This window comes from Mauremys mutica, chromosome 11 (assembly GCF_020497125.1).
Source record: "Mauremys mutica isolate MM-2020 ecotype Southern chromosome 11, ASM2049712v1, whole genome shotgun sequence".
NCBI lineage: Eukaryota > Metazoa > Chordata > Testudines > Geoemydidae > Mauremys > Mauremys mutica.
This window is the reverse complement of record NC_059082.1, coordinates 26,473,432-26,496,863: the sequence shown is the minus strand read 5'-3', so window position 1 is coordinate 26,496,863 and position 23,432 is coordinate 26,473,432. Positions and strand designations below refer to the sequence as shown.

Below are 23,432 nucleotides of genomic sequence, written 5' to 3'. Positions count from 1 at the left end.
TTTCCTTTTACCTCTGTATAATGGGGATGATAATACTCAAGTTGATGTTGAGTTCTAATTCTTGTTTGCATGGCATTTTTAGCTTGATCTTGAGCTTGAGTAAGAGTTACTAAATTAGGTCCCTTGAGATCCTCTGATAAAACGACTGTAACAGGATGAAGTTGCTTTATTACGAAAAGAGTGAGTATATAGTTCTATTAATGGCTCTTTGTTCAGAAAGAATTATACATTAGGATTAGGTGAATAGACTGATGGCCATATTAAACCTGTAACAGGGATCGTCTTCCACTCCTAAACTATAAACTGAATTTAGGCCAGTTTCAGTTCAGACAATTTAGCCAAACTGTAAACCCAGCCCTACAGTAAAGCAGTAAAATTACACAGTTTGTACTAGGGATGGGCAAGTGACTTCTGGTGAAATAAGAACTGAACAGAAACATTTGAGCTTCCAAAAAAGTAAGTGTTCGGGCTTTTTATTGGCTGCTACTAAATTCTCTTGCCCGTCTCCACTCCGTGACATTGCCTAGCACCCCTTTTCTGCGGGTTTTCTTGCCTGCCGGAGATTCTAAGAGTAATTTCTTGCCCAAAATTCAGATTAGGGGTGGCAGGGAAGATGATTTATTTAGAATAACCTGAATGTGTTGAACTGAAGCAGAAGGTTTGAAAAAATTCAGGTGAGTAGATTTCTCCCCAGCTATCTTTATCCTTTCTGGTAGCAGATCCTCTTTGGGTTGACGTGTCTTGTTTCATATAAAAAATATATCAATCTATCTGTGTAACCAACCATTATTCGCTGGCTAATTTCTTGTAGATTTCTTGGTAGAAGTTGCTCTCAGGGAAGTATTTAAATGGGAAGGGGTTAGTGGCTTTGTGGGTCAGCTCAGCTGGAAGATTCCAGGAGTAGGGGGTGCCTGGATGAAAGACATCAGAGATGGGATCTGAGAAGTGGACGAATGGAACCCCTCAGTTCCTCTGTCCAGAGGGTTCAGGTTGCAGAGATGCTGCACTCTGTGATGCTTTTCTCTGCCAGGCTGGGTCGGGGGTTGGCCACAGCTCTGCCAGTCTGCTCTCTGTCCCAGCATGGACTGGAAAAGTAGCTATTGGATTTGATGCTATGTGGATCCACAGGCCTAATCTCTCTGCATTAGGAGTATTCTGGAACTGACGAGTGGACCAACTGGTATGTAACAGTCTCCCACTGTGACCAGGTCTAGATGTTTCAGAGGAAGGCGCACTGAACTGTGCAAAACTACATTGTGGTCTAAAGGGGAAATTTCTTTCTGACCCTTGATGCTTTGAAGCTTGAGTATAGATAATATAATTGAAAATACTATTATTTCCATATACATGTCTTTATCTGTTCTTAGACTCATAGAAGTTGGAGACTGAAAAGGCCTGTTAAGTTAGTCAGTTAATTCATCTGCCCGGCAATGCAGAATGCCCTCCCCACTCCTTAATCAGATCCTATACATGTTATTATCTGCAATAAACTGAATATAGTATTCCAGGTGAACACATTAATTCCACTGTATGTATCTTCTTCTGTTCACTTCTTGTGCTGCCCATTAAGAGATGTCTTCAATGAACTGTCCACAATAATGCCTAAATCCTTCTCCAGAGGTTACAACTAATTCAGATTCCATTAATTGTACTAGTAATTTAAATTCTTCCTTCCAATGTACACTGCTTTGCACTTACCTATGATGAATTTCATCTGTTGTATTGTTTTCCAATTACCTAGTTAGGTTAGATCCTGATGGAATTTCTCACAATCCCTTCCAGTCTCTTGACTACTTTGAATATTTTTTACCTGCAGCCGATGCAACTCACTGTTAATGATCTAGTGAACAAAGATATTGATTGCCACTAGTCATAGTAATGATTCCGGGGCGCCTTTCTATTAACCTCTTTCCACAGTGAGAATTGTCCATTTATTTCCACTCTTTGCTTCTTATCTCTTAACCAGTTTTTAATCCATGACAGGACTTTCTCTCTCACCATGTGGTTACTAACTTTCCTTAATAGCTTCTTGCAAAGGACTTTTTCATCAAAAGCCTTTTAAAAGTCTAAATAAATTATAATCACTGATTCTTCTCTGCCTATCATTTGGATAATTCTTTTCAAAGAACTCTTAACGGGTTACAGAGGCACAATGGTAGAATCTATATCAGTTTGCTCATATAGCCAAATGGTTAATAAAATATCACCGTTTTTTATGATTTTTCTCAACTATTTTTCCTTGTACTGAAACAAGACATTTTCCAATTTAATTTTGCATCACGTCATTTTTTTTAAATGACTGTTTTTCGTTTGTTTTAGTTTTTCCAGTATAAGAGTACCACTTCCTCCCTGAAACAAACAAAACTAAAAGCACAGATGCAGAGACAAAGATACACAGCTCAAGAAAATGAAAGATTGCATAGGCCAATGTGACTAATTCATTATTATAAATCAACATGGATGCATCAAAATTCAATCTGGCTGAAAGAGATGCATTGTGACAGTCAAAATCATGTATTTATAGAGAAGTACCACTATAATGGGGCTATGTAAAGACAAGGTATTTTTATTTATTATCAAAGAAAGTCAATTTCTTCAGCAAATTAAAGCTCTTGAGCACTTTCATGCTGTTTGCATATAAATCTCCCTCCACCTTCTCCTTTGGAGAGGCATCCTCAGTCAAGAGATGTGAGGTACCTAGGAACAAACACAAATAAGTGGCTAAACTGGCTACTTGAAGACTTTTAAACATTATTTGTATTTTATATAATATATTTAAATGATATAGCTTAAAAAGTGATTGCTTTTTAAGGACCTAATCCTGCATTATTTGCACACTCATTATTAGTGAAGGGCTGGCTGCTCTGATTGTATATGAGCAGCTTGTTTCACCCAGAACACAAGAATTTCCGTACGTTGGAATCAGTCAAAAATCATAACAGCCCTGGCCAGTGTTTTCTGTTATTTTTAATAATGATCTACACTATGTGTAGATAAATGTGACATTTATTTAAATTAATACAATGTGGTCAAATTTTAGTGCACAAACAATTCGTTACTTAACTATGCAGTACAAATCGCCACATCAAAGTGAAACAAAGTCAACACTAAAATATTCTCCAACAAAAAAACAGAATTCCTCCAAATTCACTCCGAACCCTGCCCAGAGGGTGCCTGGTGAACTAGATTTTGCAACATGACCTGAAAGTCAATGCATTCCGGTGTTGCTGGACTGAAGTAGGAGTAATTTTCAGAGGGGAGGGCCCTCCAGTGAAAATTCCCTGACACCTGATCTGATCTCAACTTTTACAATAAAATACAAGGAGAGAGGCGAGCTCTAGAATACACAGGAATTAATCCATAAAGCAATTAGTAGGTCACAGTTAACACTCTAAATTGCACTTAGAACCTAAGTGGAAGCCAATGTGACCTATTGAACAGAGGTATAATGCAGTCCCTGCACACAAATGTATGCAGTGGTCCACATTTTAATCCAGCTGCAATTTTCATGTGGTCTTCAGGTGTAGCCCATAGTAGAGTAACTCAATTGCAGGAATCAATGCTGGAGGTGGCAGGAGCATGGAGAATTGTAGTGAAGTCCAGCTCTGAATGAAAAGGTTGCCACCTCTTTGCCAATCTCCAATGAAAAAAGAAGCACTCTTCCCTGTTCTCTGGACATCCAGCAGCAGGCAATGACTGAACATTCCTAAAATTGCAAACATGGGTAATAAAAAGTGCCTTTCAACACAAAGAATCTCCAAACACACCTCTCTCTATAAAATACTTTATCCATCGCTGAAGTGAATCCACTTCTGGGGTGCAACACATTAGCTGCGTAACAATGCAGAACAACACAAGGCAACAGTTTGAGACTGGAAGTGAAAAATACTAGCGTCAATTGAACTTGGAGAGGATTTTAGGAAGGTGAAATGTAATTACCCAAACTAAAATGTGACCATAATACAAAGGCTAACAACCCTAGCCTCCTCTTGGCCCCCAGGTGAAAAATGCCACAGGATTTTAAATGACAGTGTTTGGTCAGGACCTCAATTCTTCATTTCATCTGAAATATGACATCCCTAGCAGCACCATGCTGGGGCATTGTTTCAGTACTGGCTCAGTCGGAAGTATGCCACATACTAAATCACCAACTCCACTTTTAGCAGCACCCTGGGATTTCCTAGGAGGTTTCTCATGCAATTACTGGCCAGGCCTCAGCCTGATTAGCTTGTGAGATTTGAGGTAGGTTAGCATTTGGGGCTGCTTGTAAGATCTCAGAATTAATCTCTTTATAACATATATGAAATAGTGGCACCTTTGACTGATAGGTTGTTGTTTAAATAGAGTAGTAAAGAGCAGTCCCTAGGACAGATATTTCCCCATTCTCTTCTGTGGTGAAGACTTATGACCCCCCGCCTCCTCCAGGCCCCCATCTTTTAATTTAGGCCCAGACTGCCTAGAAAATCTCCTAGCTTTGTGTGCTTCCAGATATGGGTATTCACCTTGAGACACACAGTTCTGAAAATGTCAGTCTTAGCTAGTCTGTGGCCTCCTTTATTCTCTCGTTCACAGCCAGGTTGTCTTGTGATCCCGCTGACTCTCCTAAAGCTGCTTTAAAGCAAAAAAAAAGAAGTGGTCTACACTTTATTTTTAATTTGCCTTTACATCTTTGGTATTTTCTCATAAAATACCTCAAAGCAGTTTTTTAATTTCCATTTTATATCTTGCTGCCTCTACATTTTATGTTCTCTTCTATTAGCATCACTTAGGCTGGATTGGTTTTGCTTTTATTAAGGATATTTTTTGGCCTTCTTAAACCCTTGTATCTTTCTGTTTAACCATCCCATTTATTTTCTTGTCTCTTTGCTTCCTTTTTTTGGCCTTGGGAATGCAAATCTTCTGTGACTCATATACGTTCGTAAGCCTCCATGCTGATTCTATGGATTTTAATTTCCTAACTTCAAGCAGGAGGTTTCTAACTTCCTTCCTTTTCTTTAAAAAAAAAAATCCTCTCTTGAAGTTTTAGTATCCCAGAGAGTAGTGCTTCTTCATGTGCTCCTCTCCTGCAATGATGTTGAAATTATTTATGTGGTAACTGTTACTCAATGGTTCAGCTACAATTACTTCTTCAACCAACTCCTGTGTGACAGGACTAAGTCAAGTGTGGGTTAGAATATAGAGAGGTTTTTTTTACACTCTCTTTCACAGCATAATATTCACGTGGGTAATATGTGGTTATTATTCTAATAGCTTTTATTGCCTCCCTGTTCTTTTTCAAATTTAACTTCACGATTATTGTTCTGATCCAGAGGTCAGGACTATGCCCCTGCTATTGTGTTTCTATTTTATGACCACAGATTTGTATCCACTGCTGAGTCTACCTCAGAGTCCTCTCTACCCAGACATTTTCGTTCAATAGAATTCATGGAATTCTTTATGTATGGGGCTACTCCCCCCATCTTTGCAGCCTAACCTGTCCTCCCTATGAAGTTTATAGCTAGAAATTATGGTATGCCACTGATTATTCTCACCCCACCATGTTTCAAACATGCCAGGGTTTTTTTTCTCACAGTGAGACAGTCCAGATCACCCATTTTTCTCTTAAGCTTTTTTGCATTGGTTTATAGGCACTTGTACTTTTATAACTGTAAGATGACTTGGATGAAAGCTGCAGGCTGACCAGCTGAAAAGCCTACAAAGCCTCTTCAACTAGATCACTATGGCATTTCCTGAGACATAGGACCTACTTCTCATTTACCACCCTGGCTGTGCAAAGGGTCTTAAAATGGAAGTAAGTTATATTTACAGCCACTTTAAGCCCCCTTTATGCTGCCACAGTGATGTAAAGGGGCTTGGAGAATCAGGGCTCGTGGACCTGAAAAGAGGCATTTTATGTTGCATTTTGAAATCTAACAAGAGTGTCGTCACTGCTCTTTTTGATCCATTTTAGAAGTGCCTTCCTCAGATCCCACCACTTGCCACTGTGCATCTCCACCAAGCACCAATTTACCTTATCATATGAAATCTCTATTTCCTCCGAATTTGCTCTGAATACTAACCAACATTAAGCCATCTGTATAGGTTAACTTAATGGAGTGGGTAGAAATGAACAGTGTAATGGGCTGTCCACCTGTTCAAATCAAGGCCAAAAGGAGAGCTTTCTTTAATGGTTCCCTCTTCTTTCCGGATGGAAAGTGTGGTTCTAGCAATTTCTGTACTGGGGCACCCTGAAAGCTCTGACAAGAACTTACAGCTCCTGAAGCTAACAAAGGGGCTCACCCAAAGCCCCCACAAGTGAGCGAGGCTTCCCACTGAGTCCAAATAGGAGCCAATAACTGAACCCAGGATCATCCCCTTCAGGGACCTACAATGGTCTTCACTTGTTTAACATTGTTTTTATTTAATTGTAATTTTTGCAAACTTAAAATACCCGATCCAGCTGTTTTTCTTCCTTGGTGCCTGAGGTGCTGAGGTTACCATTACACTGTGTCTGTGGCATATCTTAATAAGATTTCAGCCCTGATGTCTCCGTCACCCATGAGGTTTTCTTGGGCTTTCCTCCTTGTCTCTGCCGTAATTCCCCAGCCACTTCTACTAAGGGTCTGATCCAAAGCCCATTGAAGTCAATGGGACTCTCTCCATTGACTTCACTGAAATGGAGAAGGCTTTAATTCCCTACCTGTACTTTTTAGGCAAGCAGCCCAGGTCTCAACCGGCTGTCTGAGGCTCCAGAGCAACATGTCTGTGCTGTGCTAACCTGCTTCTACTGGTCTGAGCCCTTTGATAGTCATTTTAAAACCATTTGTTATTTTGGTAAAGACATTTTTACCTAAAGTCATTCCAGTGCAATAAATAATACTCAGCCCTTTCCCTCCAAGGATCTCGAATCTTCTAACAAACATCAATTACTTCAGCCTCTCACCATCCCTGGGAGACTCGTGAGTGTTAGGTCTGTTTTACAGCTAGGGAAGGTCAGGCCTGAAAGGTGGTCATGGTGATCAAGGTTATACAAGTCAGTGTTAGAGTCAGGATTCGAATCCAGATCTCCTGACTTCCCCATGCCTCACTGCATCAATTAGACCATGTGCTTTCCTGGTCTTTGAATAGAGAAATGGCATATTTTAAATAGTCCAAGTGGCGAGTTCTCTAAATTACTCCCTCTGCAGAGATGCATGAGTATCAAAGACCTCAGAGACAGTCATAACACTGGAGACAAATTAACAGGCTGAAAGCCCTGGACAAGACAATGCACTTTTGGAATTGGGCTGCTTCCTCAAATGCTCAGAAGGTTGAACTTAGTGTATTGTATATTGTGCATGCGTGCGCGCACACACAAACACACACACAAGCAATATTACATTTGCTTTCTGCTCTTTACCGCTTCTTTATGTAGCACAAAAATGGACTCAGTGTTTGGGGGTTTTGCTGCTGCTGTTCATTAGAGATATTAAGTTCAGATTTTGATGGGAGATCTGAATAATAAGGTCACATGAGGCTGTACCCTGAAATGCTACCCGCCTTTTTATTTTTCTATGAGTATCAGAGTTCTTTCTGGTGTCAGGGTGTGGCGAAGAAGACCTGCAGCTAAGGTCATTCCCACGTGTGACATCACTATTCAGGTCCTCCAAAGATTTTAATAAGGTCCTCCTTTTTTCTTTCTTTTTTTTTAAAGGGGGGCAAGGAGGCCCTGATATTTAATATGAAAAGTACCCCAACCCCACAGGCAGAGACATCCAGCAACTGGAACAGCTCAGTATCACCCACCCCCATCTACCCAGGTGGGCCAGGCTGCAGAGAGCTTTTGGGGCCAGATCCTCAGCTGGTGTAAATCGACATAGCTCCATCTAGTCCCTGATATTTTTTTTAGATCAGTCTATGATTGTCTCTGTAGCTCTCACAGCTTTTTTTAATGGACTCATTTTGAAAGAAAGCTGGTTTTATGGCAGCCTGACTTTCCCTCCAGTTACACATGGAGCAAGAACAAATTGCTTTTCTCTTTTGGGTTCGTCTCTCTAAATACGAGTGTGGGCGTGCACACACGCAGAGGACTTGATAAAGGCTTCTGACCGGGAAATCAGTTACCTGTTTTCACAAAGTGGCTCTCTGTGACTGAGAACCTTTGTAGTCAGCTCTTCCATCTGTTTGCCTAAATGGTCTTTAGGGAGACTAAAAGCAGTGAACCTGGAATAACAACATTTGACTTCTACTAGGCCCTCTGAGAGTTCAGTTATTACTTAATGGATTGAATTGGCGACATATCCTATACCAGATAACAGCCAAGGGTTGTATTAAATTAACCTTCGCAAATGGGTATTTATTGGTGTGCTCTTTAGAGAAGGTTAGTTATTGGGCTACATGTGCTAGCTGTAATTAATATGGCTCTTCATGCTTCTACATGCTGATACGTATTTGCACTGTCTGGGTGAAAAATTTCTCAGATTAAAGCCTTGATGGTGGTTCTAGCCATTTAGCGATCAAGTGTCACTGTGTTCACTACATTGAGCATAAATCCTGTCTTGTAAACAGCAGGGAGACTAATGAGCTTTGCCCACATTCTGGTATCATTACAAGGGGTTCCAGCAGAGTAAAAGGGGAGTTGTTTGGAGAGAGGAAGAGAAACAGTGATTTGAAAGCAAATGGAAAAATTCTCAGGATTAGATAAATGAACATGTGTGTGTAGGGAAGGCGTTGTACTTACAAGACTTATAACCCACTCTGGTCATTTAGGGAAATCTCTGGGTTGTGGGGTTTTGGTTTTGTCTTAGTCCATATTGTAAAAGCTGTTTGTTTGGTAGAAGGTGAGGCTTATGTTTTTAATTTACACACCTAAAATTATTGGTCTGCTTCTATTTAGAGGTAAATAAAAGAGCTCATTTTTCATGCAGGCCATAATGAATAGCTCACAATTATAAAAAGACTAGTGTTAAACACCATTAAATATTGGCATGATTTTGTTATACCCCTAAGTGTTTTATTTGCTCAGCACTGTAATCAACTCCTGCAAGAACTCTTCACATCCAATTTTCGTCTTAGCACCACAGTGTACCTTGGGGTGTAAATCTGTCAGATATCCAAACACAGTGGGATACTTTTGACAGCTTAATCCCAGCCTTCCCCAATCAGCCTTATGGATAATAGAAAGTAAGTCGAATGGACTGTTCCAATTTTCTATTTGTGGACTCAATGGCTAATTGACTGAAACAACTGAAGGAGAAATCAAAATTGAACTGTGAGGCAAGGGACTCTAACTAAAGTTTTATTTCCTTTGAGAGAGACCATGTTTAAAATAAACAAATCAAAATTCCCCGAGCTCCTTTGTTGGAAAGAAAAGCCCCTGTTCATCTGTGCCTCTGAGCAAGGAGATTCCATTGTCATTTTGGAGAAGAGGAGAGATGATGTGCTCTATATCTTTTTGAAGAGCAATTGATTAAAGAGTTTCCAAATTAGTCTTTTGGGAATTACTTCACACCTGCATCTACCAAACACAACAACTTGTTTTAAAGGCTTTCACCAAGGATGTCATGGGTGGTATTCCTTACAGCGTAAGTGGTACATAATGTGACGTAACTTAATGCTGATGATGCCAAGCTATTCTCTTTCTGAAGCCCATTAATGACATCCCATTTTCAGGAAGACTAATATTCCTGCATAGTATCCTAGAGATAAGTGACAGTTTAACCAGTATAATAATAAATGGTACCAGACACAGAACTGAGCCCCAGGAATAAGGGCCTCCAGATCTTTGAGAAAGTTCAGATTTAGATCCAGACTTTGTGGCTTGGGGTCTTCAGTTATAACCAGTCTGGGAAGTCAAATAATCACCTGCATGTATCTTATTAGATGTATTAGTGAATATCATGATTACTAGATATATCAGTGAATGCACTTTGGGTAGAACAGGGTTAGTGTAAACTTTAAAATGTATAGATGTTCCACAGAAATCCAATCAGGAAATATTCAGCTTGATTTTATATATCCCTGAAGTGCTGATAATTAGAACAGTTAATCCAAGGTTATATTCCTAAATGCTTTTTGGACTGTCTGGTTTTTCACTTTTAGGTAATTTTTGCGCTGCAGGACCTACGATAAAAGGAAGTTTCACTGGTATCATTTAGCAAATACATTCAAAATGCTCTAACAGAAATATTTGCAAACATTAAGTAGGTTAGTGGGATACTAGTGGGGGAAAATTTTCCAGAAGCTATGACTGTTCACTTGGGTCTAATATAGACTTAGCACTTTGCAGGTCAGTGGCTCTGCTATTTGTCTCTGACCTAACAGATCTGGAGTTCTTCACATCAAAACCAAGTCTTGCTGAGCTGAGATCAAACGTGCTAAGGTAAGGATCCTGCCAGTGATTTATCATGCCAGGGAGAGTGATCAGGCCATATGGGGCCACTGCAAATGAAGTTGACATTCCAGCAATTTCTCATATGTGGTTATAAAGTGATTTTCTCATATGGGACTTTCAAGTCAAACTGAACTCTTCCATGACATTTTTCTGAGGGCAGAGTTGTCTGTAATGTTCAAGATCTTAGTAGGAGTAAATACTTACGTAGAGCAGCTAAAATGTGGCCTAATTTGTAAGCAACACCCTGCACTTTGGTAACGAACATGTGAAATAGCAAATAGTTAATTACAAACAATTTTGAAGACTAATGTTGCTGTCTTCATTTAAATATTAGAATCATTCTCCTATGCAAAAATGAACACGTAATTCTGTTCTGTATTATTATTTAACTACCAAATCAGTGCTGAGATACACAACAGCAAGCACAGCACACAAGCATCTATGCATGATTCAGGAAAAACATGCTTTTCAATTTTAGATTCATTTCTAAAAAAATCCCTTATCTGAATAGTTCTTATGCCCACTGCCTAAAATGGCAGTCCTTGTGTAAGGATACTGGCGAGAGGAAGGGTATCCAGAATCGGTTTCTTAATTGCCACAACTTCATTAAAGTGCAGTGACAGCTCAATAATTGATTTTTCAAAACAAATACCTCCTCCCTCCCACCAATGCCCGACAATGAATTTTTAGAAACCTCTCATTGTTTAATTTTTAGGGCTCAGTAAATGCAATCAACCAGATGGACCTTGTGACCTAAACATATTTTTTTCCTCTCACATGTAACCAAATTTGCAGTTACTTGTTCACGAATGGCTTTTCTTTTCTCTAAATGGCAGATCCAGTGCATAATAAATACTTCAGGAATCCTAGTTTCCAACAAAACCCTTTCTGATGCAGGGCAGATTAAGACAGTGGAGAGTTTCACCAGAAATTAAAGAGAGAGCCCCACTACTGAAAGCGTGACTGAAAGTTTTGTTAGGATTACATGAAATATTAGCTGGACTAGGGCAAGTGTAATTGTTCCTGTATTGTGCTACTATCAGCAGATAAATTCTTCATTAAATGAAAAGGTGCAAATTACTTTGAGAAAAGCAATTACTTCTAGTGCTGCATGTAAAATTGTGTTTATAGGTTGTAATAATATAGCCAAAATGAATAAGATGTTTCTGATCTGTTACAAGGACAGTGTAACAAACAATGCACTTTGATATATTTTCCCGCCGTAGAGTAATTTTCTGGAAGAACCATAAGCAAAATTAATCCCTTTAGTATGACTGAATTAAAATAACGGCTGCTTCATCAGCATGTGCCACAGTGAGAAACTCGAACAGAAAAGGGTATAATCGCTGTTTGGCAGACTAGGTTTTATGCAGGAAATACTTGTGAGGGAAACAAGTTAAGTAAGCATGCTACTACTGCACGTTGTTAAGACATACTTAATCTCCTCAACTAATTACCCAAACCTCCTAATTCAAAATCATATAAACAAAAACATTTAGATAAGCTGGATGTTTTTTCAAATAGGTGTCCCCTATGGCTTAGAAAATAAACACGACAGGTCTCCTTTGGTCTGATGTGTTGCCATTTGCAAAAGAGCAGACTCAACTCTCAGAAAGACAGAAGACTAATTAAGCCAGGGAGATAGGCAGATCAAACATTTGGTGCAAGGATTTTGTTTCATAGGGAGAAGAAAAATCATGTTAAATTCCACTTGCACAACCGATTGACAGGAGGTTGTCAAACCCCATCAGTGTCTCCCGCTACTACTCAGGAGTTGAATTTCCCACAGAACTTCTCCTCAAGCCACAGCCGCTTCCAACTGTACCATTTTAACTCAATTGACATTGCAATGGAGTGACCCTGATTTACACTGGTATAGGTAAGAGCAGGATCTGGCCCTGAAACCCTGTTCTCAAGATATTGATGTACTTTACTATTTCAAAAACTTAAATCCTGATCCAGATCCCAATGCAGTGAATGGAAAGACCGTCATTGACTTCAATGGATTTTGGATCAAGCCCTTGTTGTTTGAGGATTATATCCAGAAAAGCTATAGGCCCCAATCTGAGCTATCCAGACACACTGCACTTGGGATAGGCCTCAAAGGGGTGGTAAAGGTGACTCTACTCCATTTCAATCCATCCCAATCCATGGAACTGCTGGGGGCAGTTCAGCTCTCAGCATAAGTTAGCCGAACCATTGTGGCCATTGCGGCACCAAAGATCATGAGTCTGGCCACACGCTTCCTGCCCCTAATGTGCCCCCTACACCAGAGGGATCCACAGCTGGTCACCTAGACCAACTTAAAGCCTTATTTGTGTCACCATTATGGTGCAAAGCCCCTTATTGGGGCTGGGGATTGGGCTCAGAGATGGAATGACTTGATCATGAATTTACTAGCCTGCAAGACACATCTTGTCTGACTCTGGAAGGCTTTCCCTGGGCCCTGTCCTTGTCCTTGCTCATGGTCTCATTGGGAGAAATCTTGACTCTACTGACTCTACAGTTTTGCCTTCATTGACTTCAGTGGGGCCAGAACCTCACCCACTGACTTTACCTTGGACTTATTGGCTGAATAAAGGCTGCAATATGAGGCTTCTTTTGATGGTTTGGATCACTATATAGAGAGAAGCTGTTTGTCCCATCAGTTGCGTATAGTTTAATGTCCCACTTGCTTGTAATTAAAATAAAATCTCTGAGACTTGAACCAGATTAAGATGGAATCATTCTTACATGATGGGGGCGGGGGGAACTGTCTTTGTCAGTAGGAAACTAAATTCTTCTCTTCGAAATATGACCTAAAGGACAATGTTAAAAGAAAAATAAGTGGCCAAATCCTTTCCCAGTCTAACGAAGCTAATGGAGGGTACAGTGGGATTAAATTGTCCCAGTATATTTCATAAAGATCTTATCTGTTGCGCACAACACTTTAGATTATTCAGAAGAGAAATTTTAAAAATTAGTTTACTTTTTACCTTAAGTGTTTTGTATTTCAGCCAGTAGTGACAATGAAACTGGGCTGATCAGTGTCACTTTCACTGTGTCGGTTTCTCGGCAATTCGCCTTTCTGAGTCTTATACTTTAGTCTCTAGCTGTAAATGTTTTAAATTTCCCAATTGATACATTTTAGATATTTTGTATCTTGTGTTTTTTAACAAAACCTAAATTTGAGTTAACAAATGAAAACCCCATTCTATGGCAGTGTTTTCTTAAAGGCTATGACAACTTGTTCCTGGCTCTACATCCAAATTAGAGCTGGGAAAAATCCCACCTGGTAAAAAAAAGATCGCTCTTCTTCCTTTAGAAATCTCTTCTTATTTGGGACGTCAGGCAGAGGTGAATAAAAGTCAACAGACAGGCAGCCAAAGAAGGAAAATCAACATGTGTGTGGGGCTCCCAGTCTCTCTGGCTGGTTTCAGTCGCCAATAAAGCAACGGAACCTCCCAATACAAACATCTCCCTACTGGCTGCTTGCGTAGCTACCTTTTCATCACCTACGGGCCTGCTCCTGTTCCCTTTGAAGTCAGTTGGAGTTTTTCTATTTACTTCAGTGCAAATGGGATTGGTCCCCTCATGATGGAACAGCAGTTCATTGGCAGTCCTGACTTGCTTGCCAGAGTTTAAATCTTGTTCACAGTTCATTGTCACTCTAATTAAAATGATTACAAACAGTCCCTATTTGAAAGACACCTTATTATGAAAACAAATGCTGGACACCTTCAGTGGGAGCCACACTGTTTCCTCAGCATAGCTTTAGTGAACAACAGAGTAGCCACTGGCAGGTTATACCATTAATCTGTAAATCCTGCCTCTAGCCGTGGTTCTCCTACCCATCTATTGATACAGTTTGAAAAGTGGTCCCATCACTGACACAGCCCAAACGCTGGACCATGTCATGCCATTGGCTTTAGAAACAGAACTCCACACTGCTTAAAAGTGCACAGCCCACATAATTTGTTTAGTGGCAAGCACTGTGTACTCTGTTCATTCACTGCACTACCCCTTATTTTATGTATATTCAGTTTGCTGACCAATCACCAAGTTCTCCACCAACATGCCAAGATTGCATTTTGCAAAGTTGATAAAATATGGATTTTCCCAGATTCTGTAGCCACCTGTCAATTCCCAGGCAATCACAGAAATGCCCCGTGACACACACTGTCTAGAATGCTGGAGGCTTGTTGTGTCAAGGCTGCCATAAAAGTGAAGGAAAACAAAGCCTGAGAAAATAAACAAGCTGCGCCTCTGATTGGCAATCCCGTCTAGTTCATTCCCTTCCCAATGACTAACTGTTAGGACTCCTGAAATGTGTCCAAAGGAGAGGAAATTAAGTTGCTGAGATGGGAAAGGATATGAAATTTCCTGACCAGACTGAGGTACAGGTGCCCAGTATCTGTGATGTTAGGAAACATTTACCAAGCGAATGATTCTGGATTTTTTGCATGCCTCTAAAATTGTCCCTTCCCCACATCCCCCAAAAAGTCCTATTATGTATTTCTTAATTCCTCCAGCTCTGAGAAGATGCTGGGGGCCAAACAGCTGTGATTCCTTCATAAAGTACTTTGGCATCTGATGCCCCCTCCCCCTCTCTTGTAGCCTTGGCGTTGAAGGCTCTCCAAGGAAAAAAGCCACATATGAAAAAGGGATCACTTTGATAGAACGAAACTATAACCAGCTACTAAATCAATTGAGTTAGGAAATTCCCATTCATTCCTGCATTCATCCAGAACCATATCTCCTGTGGGAAGCCATTATTATTTGGATGTTAAAATCCTCTTCCTGTACCAAAAAAACATTTTTGGATCAGCAAAAGAACAAAAACATTGTTTATTAAATCCATGGGAAAATAATTCTATCTCAAAGGAGCTGAAAGCTAGGCCACTGTCTGTCCACTGGCGGAGGTTCTTACTTGTGCACCTGGGGATCTAATAGAAAAAAGTCTGATGACATCATCACTAAGCAATATCAAATTAGGAATGTAAATCATCATTTCACTAGCACATCATCTGAGAACGTTTTAAAAAAAGGAAATGAAAAGTTACATTGTTGCCACCTGTGTTGATTGCTCTGCTGAATTAAAACAACTCCAATGCTATTGTTCCTGCATATTTTTAGAGAAGACAGTAAACATGAGAAGCAATGAACATGCAGGAATCCCTGGTGGATTTAAAAATCAGTTCCGCTTCCCAAAGCCAGAGTTAGCCCCAGGGTAAACATCAGAAGGAATTTGTAATTCAACGAAAACAAATTTCTTTCCATTAAGAGCAGCACAGAAGATATTAGCTCTGTGGCATATTTGTGGGTGTGTGGGTGTGGGGGGTGTCACTTAATAGGAGGGTGTAAACATAACTTTGCTAACTGATCATGTTCTAGAAATGAATTACAGCTATGTTTTGAGGTGAACATTGTTACTAATAATTACCAAGCCTCAACTGGGACAGACTACTAGTTAACTGGGCTATTATAATGGGTTCTTCATGAAGCTTAGACTGCTTTGCATTAGGCTAGAAGAGCTGCTACTACCCTGATCTTTCAGAAATGATGAACATCCACAAATCCTACTGATGCCAGTGCTCAGCAGCTTTAAAACTCAGGCCATATATACCATAATGCATGATCCAAAATAAAAAACAGGCCTGAGATTATATGATTGTAGTATCTCTGGGTGACACTGAGAAGCCCATTGTTTGTTTTCTATAATATTCAGGGTGATACCGCAGGTTTCATTTTTCTAAGTATCCCATCGTGTTTGGAACAGTCACATGTCCTAATCAATGGGCCAATGCTTTCTCTGGTTACAATGCCCAGTGAAGTCAATGGGATTTGTACATGATTAACCAAGGGCAGACTTTGGCCCTTCTAATGAAGTGATTCCCTGGGCAAAAAATGGAGCAACCAAAGGCATTCAAAGTTCTGGATTAGAAACTATCAGTGCGTGCGTGTGTGCATGAGAGAGAGGGAGTGAGAATATTAACCATGAAACCCTGGCCTGGTGAGAGAAATATGGGAACCCACGCTCTCCCATTTCATTTTACTAAAATTTTATAGATGTTTTCGGGGGGGGACCTGAGCTTGGGGCTCCAGTACAATCCCCCCATTTTTTCCTCCTCTCTCTTCATCCCTGATGACAGCAGGAATGTTCCTACTCTTTTGAGAAAGTGTCATGGGCCCGTCACACGCGCTGGGCAAGCGGACCATCTTGTTGATGCCCCATGTGAATAGATGGCACTTTGAACAGTGAAGAACAACCTCCCCGACCTGTTACATTACGGCGTCAGCACTGATGCTTTGCTAGTGAGCCAAAGGCTGGCCTGATTTCCTCCGTTAGACAATTTGTAGCATTGTAGGCCAATCAAAATCAGCTTTGCTCACCTAAGAGGGGTGTCATATTTGTTGCCTAGATGGTTTATGATTGGTCAGTTCATTGTACTGGATAGATTTGTGGGCTATGTGACAAGGAACACAAATAAAATGGGAGAGTTTCTGTTCTCTCTTCCTGGTCTGACATGGCTGAAGTACTCACTTAAATGAGGGTAGGTGGCAAACTTAATGCTCACTGCATTGCTTCCAAAACCTCCCCACTGCTTTCCCCCCTCGTTTGGCACAGTTTCATTGACAGCACCCAGTGGACTAGATTACTTAACTACTCCCAGTGCCACATAGCTAATACATGACATACTGTATGCTTATTCTTTTCCCTATTGCAAACCACAAAAGTGAACACTAGGATTCAAACAAAAACAAATTACTTCAGCAACTCCTGGAAAACTCAAGTGGTTAATCAGTTACCTTTTATTTAAATATATATGCTTAATGCTGAATTAAGTTGTAAAAACCAAGGGCTGATTTATGGCCTCACTCAGCCTTAATTAACATTGATTCCAGGGGAATAGTAAATGTGAATAGCCTTCACAATTGGGGTTGAACAATGAGCTCGCTGGGTGTTGTCCAATTTGTAGCATGATTTACATGGAAGCAAGCCCTTCTTTTCCTAGGGTTATCCCTTTTTTCATCTGGTGTTTAGGATGGGTTATATATAATCCATAGATAGGAACATTTGCTGTCAAATATTTTCCCTGATTTAGAGCGAGCCACTACAATGGTCACTATAAATAAGGAAGAAAAAAAAACCCAATTTGAGGCTTTGCAGGGATTCCTTGTTCTTGCAATGTGTCATCACTTGTCCATTCCATGGCATTTTTACGAAGTGGCCATAATGAAAGTCAGATTAAATGTACAGGATATATACATTTAATCAACAGCCATTGGAGTCAGTAGTGCTGGAAGAGTTATAAAAGCTCCAGTGAATGCAAATTTATTGCAAAAGAATCTGAGTCTTGGTGGTATGAATGTCTGCTGAATGGTACTACCTGACACAGAACACCTAAAACTTTCAAAAGTGAGTTATTTAAGTGTAACGTTTTGCTTGTAAAGCTGCCAGCTGCTGGATTTCAAGACTTGAAACTGTTCCAAAACATTGGACGAGGTACTTTATATGTGCACTAGAGTAAATACTCTGATTTTACTGCCAATTTAAATGTGCTCAGTTTACAGTAATGAGCTTGTGTAGGCATTACCTTGTTTATAGAAAGTGGAACAGGAAGAAACTAACATTAACCATTAACAGTAGCAATTTCTTTTGCCTTCTAGCTCAGCATTATGCCAAATAGATCTTTCCCATGTCCTATCTAAAAATCTTTGCTAGTGCTGCTTTTTAAACACTATGGAGATAAACAGGGTATTGAATAAAAATATTACATCATATAGGTCCAGTTAGTTTTGTGACTTCCGTGTTGCTACATCCAGTCCCTGCTTTGAAATGCATTTTAACAATATGTACAATACATGTCCTATATACTGGTGAACTTGATGATAGCAGTTGGTCCCAGCAGAACATATTCTGGCATTTTTTAAGCTCTTTACAAAACCAGAGCAATTTCATCCGGGAAGAAAACCAAACTGCTGTTTCTGCCCCCTGTTCTCCTTTTCAACTTCTCCATCTAAACTTCTTTTATTCAGTCCAAATATTTTATTCTTTCAAGACAGAGAAAAATTAGGAAAGAAGCTTTGTGTCTCTGTGACTCTGCAACCTTGGACAAACATCCTTGCCACCGCCCTGGCCATCTGTCCAGAGGTTCTGAAAGTGCCTTGCCTCTCTGCCCTGCTGCTGACACTGCCTACAGAGGTCCTCTTGGGGTGGGGTCTCCTTTGCTCATAGGGCTGGCCTTCCACTAGCCCACATGTCTGGGAAAAGGAAAAGGGGCAGGGCGGGTCTTGGTTAGGGGAGGTGTCCCCAGATGGGCTCAATGGTGGGTGCAGGGAAGGGACCAGTTGGGGCTCAATCCCTTTCTGCTATGGGCCACTGTGAATACAGAACACACATACATAATCTCTACAATATTTTCACATCAAGTCATTCAGAATTAGTTACCTTCCAGTGGCCCAGTCCATAAAAACCCAGAAAGCTGAGATCCAGCAAATCCATGTACGTGCAGATTCATCTTGCTCTTGCAATTGCCCATTGATGTGCACAATTAACAATGTCTCTCTCTCTCTCTCCAGGTCCAAGTCTCACCCTCGACTTTAAAAAAAAAAATCAGACCCACCACACTGTCCTTCACATTTCTCTCTCGGTTTATAGGCCTTTATTTATTTCTGAATGACAATGCCTCCTCTGTAGTTTCCTGAGTGAGTTTTCTAAACTAGCAATAATTTATAATTCTCCAGTTTATTTTTCTGAGGCCTGGTCTATACTGGGGGGGGGGTCGATCTAAGGTACGCAACTTCAGCTACGTGAATAGCGTAGCTGAAGTCGAAGTACCTTAGCTCGAATTACTTACCCGTCCTTACGGCGCGGGATCGACGTCCGCAGCTCCCCCGTCGACTCCGCTACCGCCACTCGCTCCGGTGGAGTTCCGGAGTCGACAGGAGCGCTTTCGGGGTTCGATATATCACGTCTAGATGAGATGCGATATATCGAACTCCGAGAAATCGATTGCTACCTGCCAATCCAGCGGGTATTGAAGACGTACCCTCAGATTATCCTTTTGTCTTTCCTTTCTCTTTAAGAATTTCCTTGTATCTGGTTTTGCCTCATCTCTTTACTATCTTTCTCACTCCCACACTTCCCAGCAGACAGACTGCAGCCTTATATGATCTTTCTCACTAGTCAATGATTCAATGTTACAAAGACCTCTAAGGCTGGTGCTTTTCTCAAGGTCCAAGTAAGTTATAACATTGTCTAGTTAACCCTAGAAGCAGGCAAGTGTTACTAGCCTTGCATTACAGACAGGGAAATTGAGACAGAAGGCAAAGTGACTTGCCCAAGGCCACAGTGGAAGACATTGTGAAAGCCATTATTGGAATGGAGGAGATCCTGGCTCCAAGCCATGTGTGCAGACTTTTAAATCCTGGTCTCTCTAGTAGAAGCCAGCTCAGCAATAGTTCTACTTTATATGTTCTTTGCACAATGAAAAATAGAATTATGGATTAATTTGTTATCACATGAGTTTCACCAAAATTCAAACCCCCATGGAATTGTGTGATACATAACATCATCAAACACGCAGTCAGCTGAGGAGCATTGTGCCAGCCAGAGTGACCACAATGGATGGTGTCACACAAGGAATCATGTATGGAAGTGCCCAGATCTGGCTCAGTCCTGCAAATCCACAAATCTCTGGGGTGTCCTTGCAGGCAGTGCCAGGCAGGGTCAGGGTGCACAAAACTTTGCACATTGTTGAAGAGTTTGAGAGCATAGTGTACTGGGGTGTTTTCCTGGTAACATGGCCAAAAAGCATGTAACATATCTTTGGAATATAATGAGCCATTGAAGGAAGTTCAGATCTCTGCAAGATTATGACATTTTGCAAAAAGTCAAACCACTTTATCCTCAGAATTTGATGATGACATTGCATATTGAATGCCTCTAGATGCTCCATGTCTGCCTGTAAGTGGGTCCAGGTTTCTGACCCATATAGCAATACAGGTAGTACACAGGTTTGAGAGATCCTGAATTTTGTCTCAGGGCAAAGTTGTTTTTGTAGCCATAAGTTAGACATAGACTTCATGAAGGAGACAGTGAGACCTAATTGTTGAAGAAAGTCCAGTTTGGTGTGACTGTTTGACTCCGCTGGCAGTATAGGTAGATAAATTAGTCAACACTCAACCCCACCTGCACCAAGGGTTCTGTTGGCCCAGATCTGAGGTTCTGGACCTTGGCCTTCTGCTATAAGATGCCTCCACAGTGCAGGCAGTGTCTTGGAGACTGGGGGTTGAAATTCTCTGGCTTCTTCCCATGTACGACACCATCGCTGGCATAGTCTTGGTCAGTGAACACTTCTTGACGAATCTTGATTCCAACATGTAGAGCAGCAAGTGCTAATATCCACTTGATAGTCTGACAGACTAGTGCCGGGGTGAGAATGCATCCCTGCCATGCAGCTGAGGTTGGGTAGAAACTGTGAAAGCTGGGAACAAATGCGCACTCTTACACTGGTACTGATGTGAAGATCACGCACCAGATTTAGCAAAACATCTGGAACACCAATTCTTTTCAGTGTGAGCCAAAATGCTGATCTGCCGTCTGAATAAAAAACCACGTTGATATTGATAAATGCCACATGAAGCAGAAATGCAGCTCAGACAGAAGGTAAAGTAATCATCCATTGTGGACCACCCAATGGTGAAATCTGATTGTGTGGACAATAATGTCTGTTAAGGAGCAGCTGCATCCTGCCAAGCCGAATGCGAGTGAAGATATTTCCAGGGACTTATGATAATGAGATTGGCCTGCAGTTGCTACATTCGGTGTGAGATCCTTTGCCCTTGTACATGGACACTATGATGCCATCTTTCCATTCTGCTGATGCTCACACTTAAGAACAGCTGATGCAGGGCAATGCTCACTGGTTCCAAGGCATCTTTGAGTAGCTAGGGTGGAATGCCACCAGGTCCAGCAGCATGCCCATTCTGTAACTTTTGGATGACCTTTCATACTTTCTCAGATGATGAAGGATCAGTGTGCATCTCTGGCTCTGCAGCTATATGATGTGCCAGGTCACATAGCTCTGGATCGTCATCAGCATGTGTGTGGTTCAGCACATTTTTGTAATGTGTTTTCCATCTGTCCAGGACCTCATCCGTTGATGAGCAGGGAGAGCTGTCTGGTTTTGTGATGGGGATGTTAGAAGGCTGTTTATGGCTGCCAGCCAGGCACATGATGGCTCTGTGCCAAGGCTGCACTGTATCACCAGCGAGCAGCAAAAATCCAGTCAACTCCGTCATATGACATATTACTAGTTCTTGGAAATTTCAGTGCCGTGACTGGCTGTGATAAAACTCGGTATGAAACTGTGACAGCTTTGGTTAAGGTTCCCCAAATCATGACACCACCACCCAACTTTTGATGTGTGCTGCAAAGGGCTTGTCTCGTATGGGTTCCTGGTTTAGGCACCTTATCAACCATCGCAGTACCTGGATTTCAAACAATGGATATGCCATGAAGGAAACTGACCACATCCTCATCAGAAATTGATCCATAGTGAGATCTTATGAGGCCTTTGATGGTGCAGAAGCATCAGCAAACTCAGACCAAGACTAGCTGTCCCTCAGGTCTCACTGCATTTTCCAACTCCTCACAAGCCACATGAGAACCAACAGTCAATGTCAGTGTCTATCCAAAGATCCTGCTGAAGCCCTGAAATACACACAGGCAGTTGAGGATCACATATGTAAACTTCATATTCTCTAGGACAGGGGATTCTCAAACTGGGGGGTCAGGACCCTCAGGGGGGTCATGAGATTATTACATGGGGGGTCACAAGCCGTCAACCTCCACCCCAAACCCCACTTTGCCTCCAGCATTTATAATAGTGTTAAATATATAAAAAAGTATTTTTAATTTATAAGAGGGTTTGCTATGTGAAAGGGGTCACCAGTACAAAAGTTTGAGAACCACTGCTCTAGGACAAAGGGGTGATCGTCTAAAGTGGTATACACAGGACCAGCTCTAGGTTTTTTGCTGCCCCAAGCAAAAACATTTTTGGCTGCTCCCCACCGCAGCCATGGGCTCTCAACATCCCACCCCCACCAGTGCCCTCCTCCACCCACACCCCCTGCCGCCCCAGCCCTGGGCTCCCCCCCCAACCAGTGCTGACTCCACCCGGTCCCCCCTCGCCTCCAGCCGGTCCGGCGCTGGCAGGGTTGGGGTAAGCAGTGGGGCTCCCAGGCCGCACCTCAGCCCAGGGTCCCTCCAGCCAGGGCTCCCACCTCCAGGACCGGCCAGGACCCAGGAGAGCGGAACCGGGGGACTGCCCCGGCAAGGGGCTGAGGAGCCGGGGCAGGGTAGCCCCAAAGGGAGTGGAACCCCAGAGAGCGGGACACAGGCAATGCACGTCAGTGCCCTGCCCTTTTTGGCCCCACTGCTGCTGCTGCTTCTGGCCGCCCTGCCACAGTACCTGGGTGGCTCGGGCCACTTCACCCAGCTCCAGCTGCAGCACTGGGGGGCGACTGCCCTGCAGCACCTGCAGGCGACTACATGTGCCCCACCGGACGGCCCCCAGCCCGAGTGTCCCCCACTCGGAGCCCGCCTGGCCCACCCACAAAGTGCAGGTGCTGCTCCCCCACGGCATGAACTGCAGTGGCTCCAGGGCACCCCCCACGCACGACGCGCTGCTGCTGCCAGGACTGGCTCTAGACTTTTGCTACCGGAAGCACACAAAAAAAATGATGGCCGGAATGCCGCCTCTGAAAATGTGCCGCCCCAAGAACATGCTTGGTTTGCTGGTGCCTAGAGCCAGGCCTGGGTATACATAATGCTATGTCACATGCCATGGCTGGAACAATTGGTTTCAGATGGTCATGCAAGAAACCTGGACTTTCTGAAGAGGACTTTGATATATCAGTGAAAAAGGCAGAAGCATATAAGCAGGGAAATGTTTGAGAACATAAACGGCAGAAAGGCATTTTCCAGGCCATGGCAAAATGTGACCATGAGATCTAAATCAACTCCCTGGCCAATGAAGCAGAGGAACTGGAAGTCGCAAAGTATAACAGTCTGCCTCCTGCCTACAGAGCCATC

General features: G+C 42.0%; 1 protein-coding gene across 5 annotated transcripts in view; it reads left to right on the top strand.

Annotated features, from left to right (window-relative positions):
- Positions 1–23,432, top strand: part of ALDH1A2 (aldehyde dehydrogenase 1 family member A2) — a 113,438-nt gene that overhangs the window by 45,367 nt on the left and 44,639 nt on the right. The window contains exon 1 of one of the 5 annotated variants that reach the window (XM_044979123.1): positions 569–674. The exons of 3 other annotated variants lie outside the window; for them this stretch is intronic. The gene's annotated coding sequence lies outside the window, so the exon portion shown is untranslated. Of the gene's footprint in view, positions 1–568; positions 675–17,818; positions 17,838–23,432 lie in introns of those variants that run through there. One more of the 5 variants, XM_044979125.1, reaches the window with a different exon arrangement.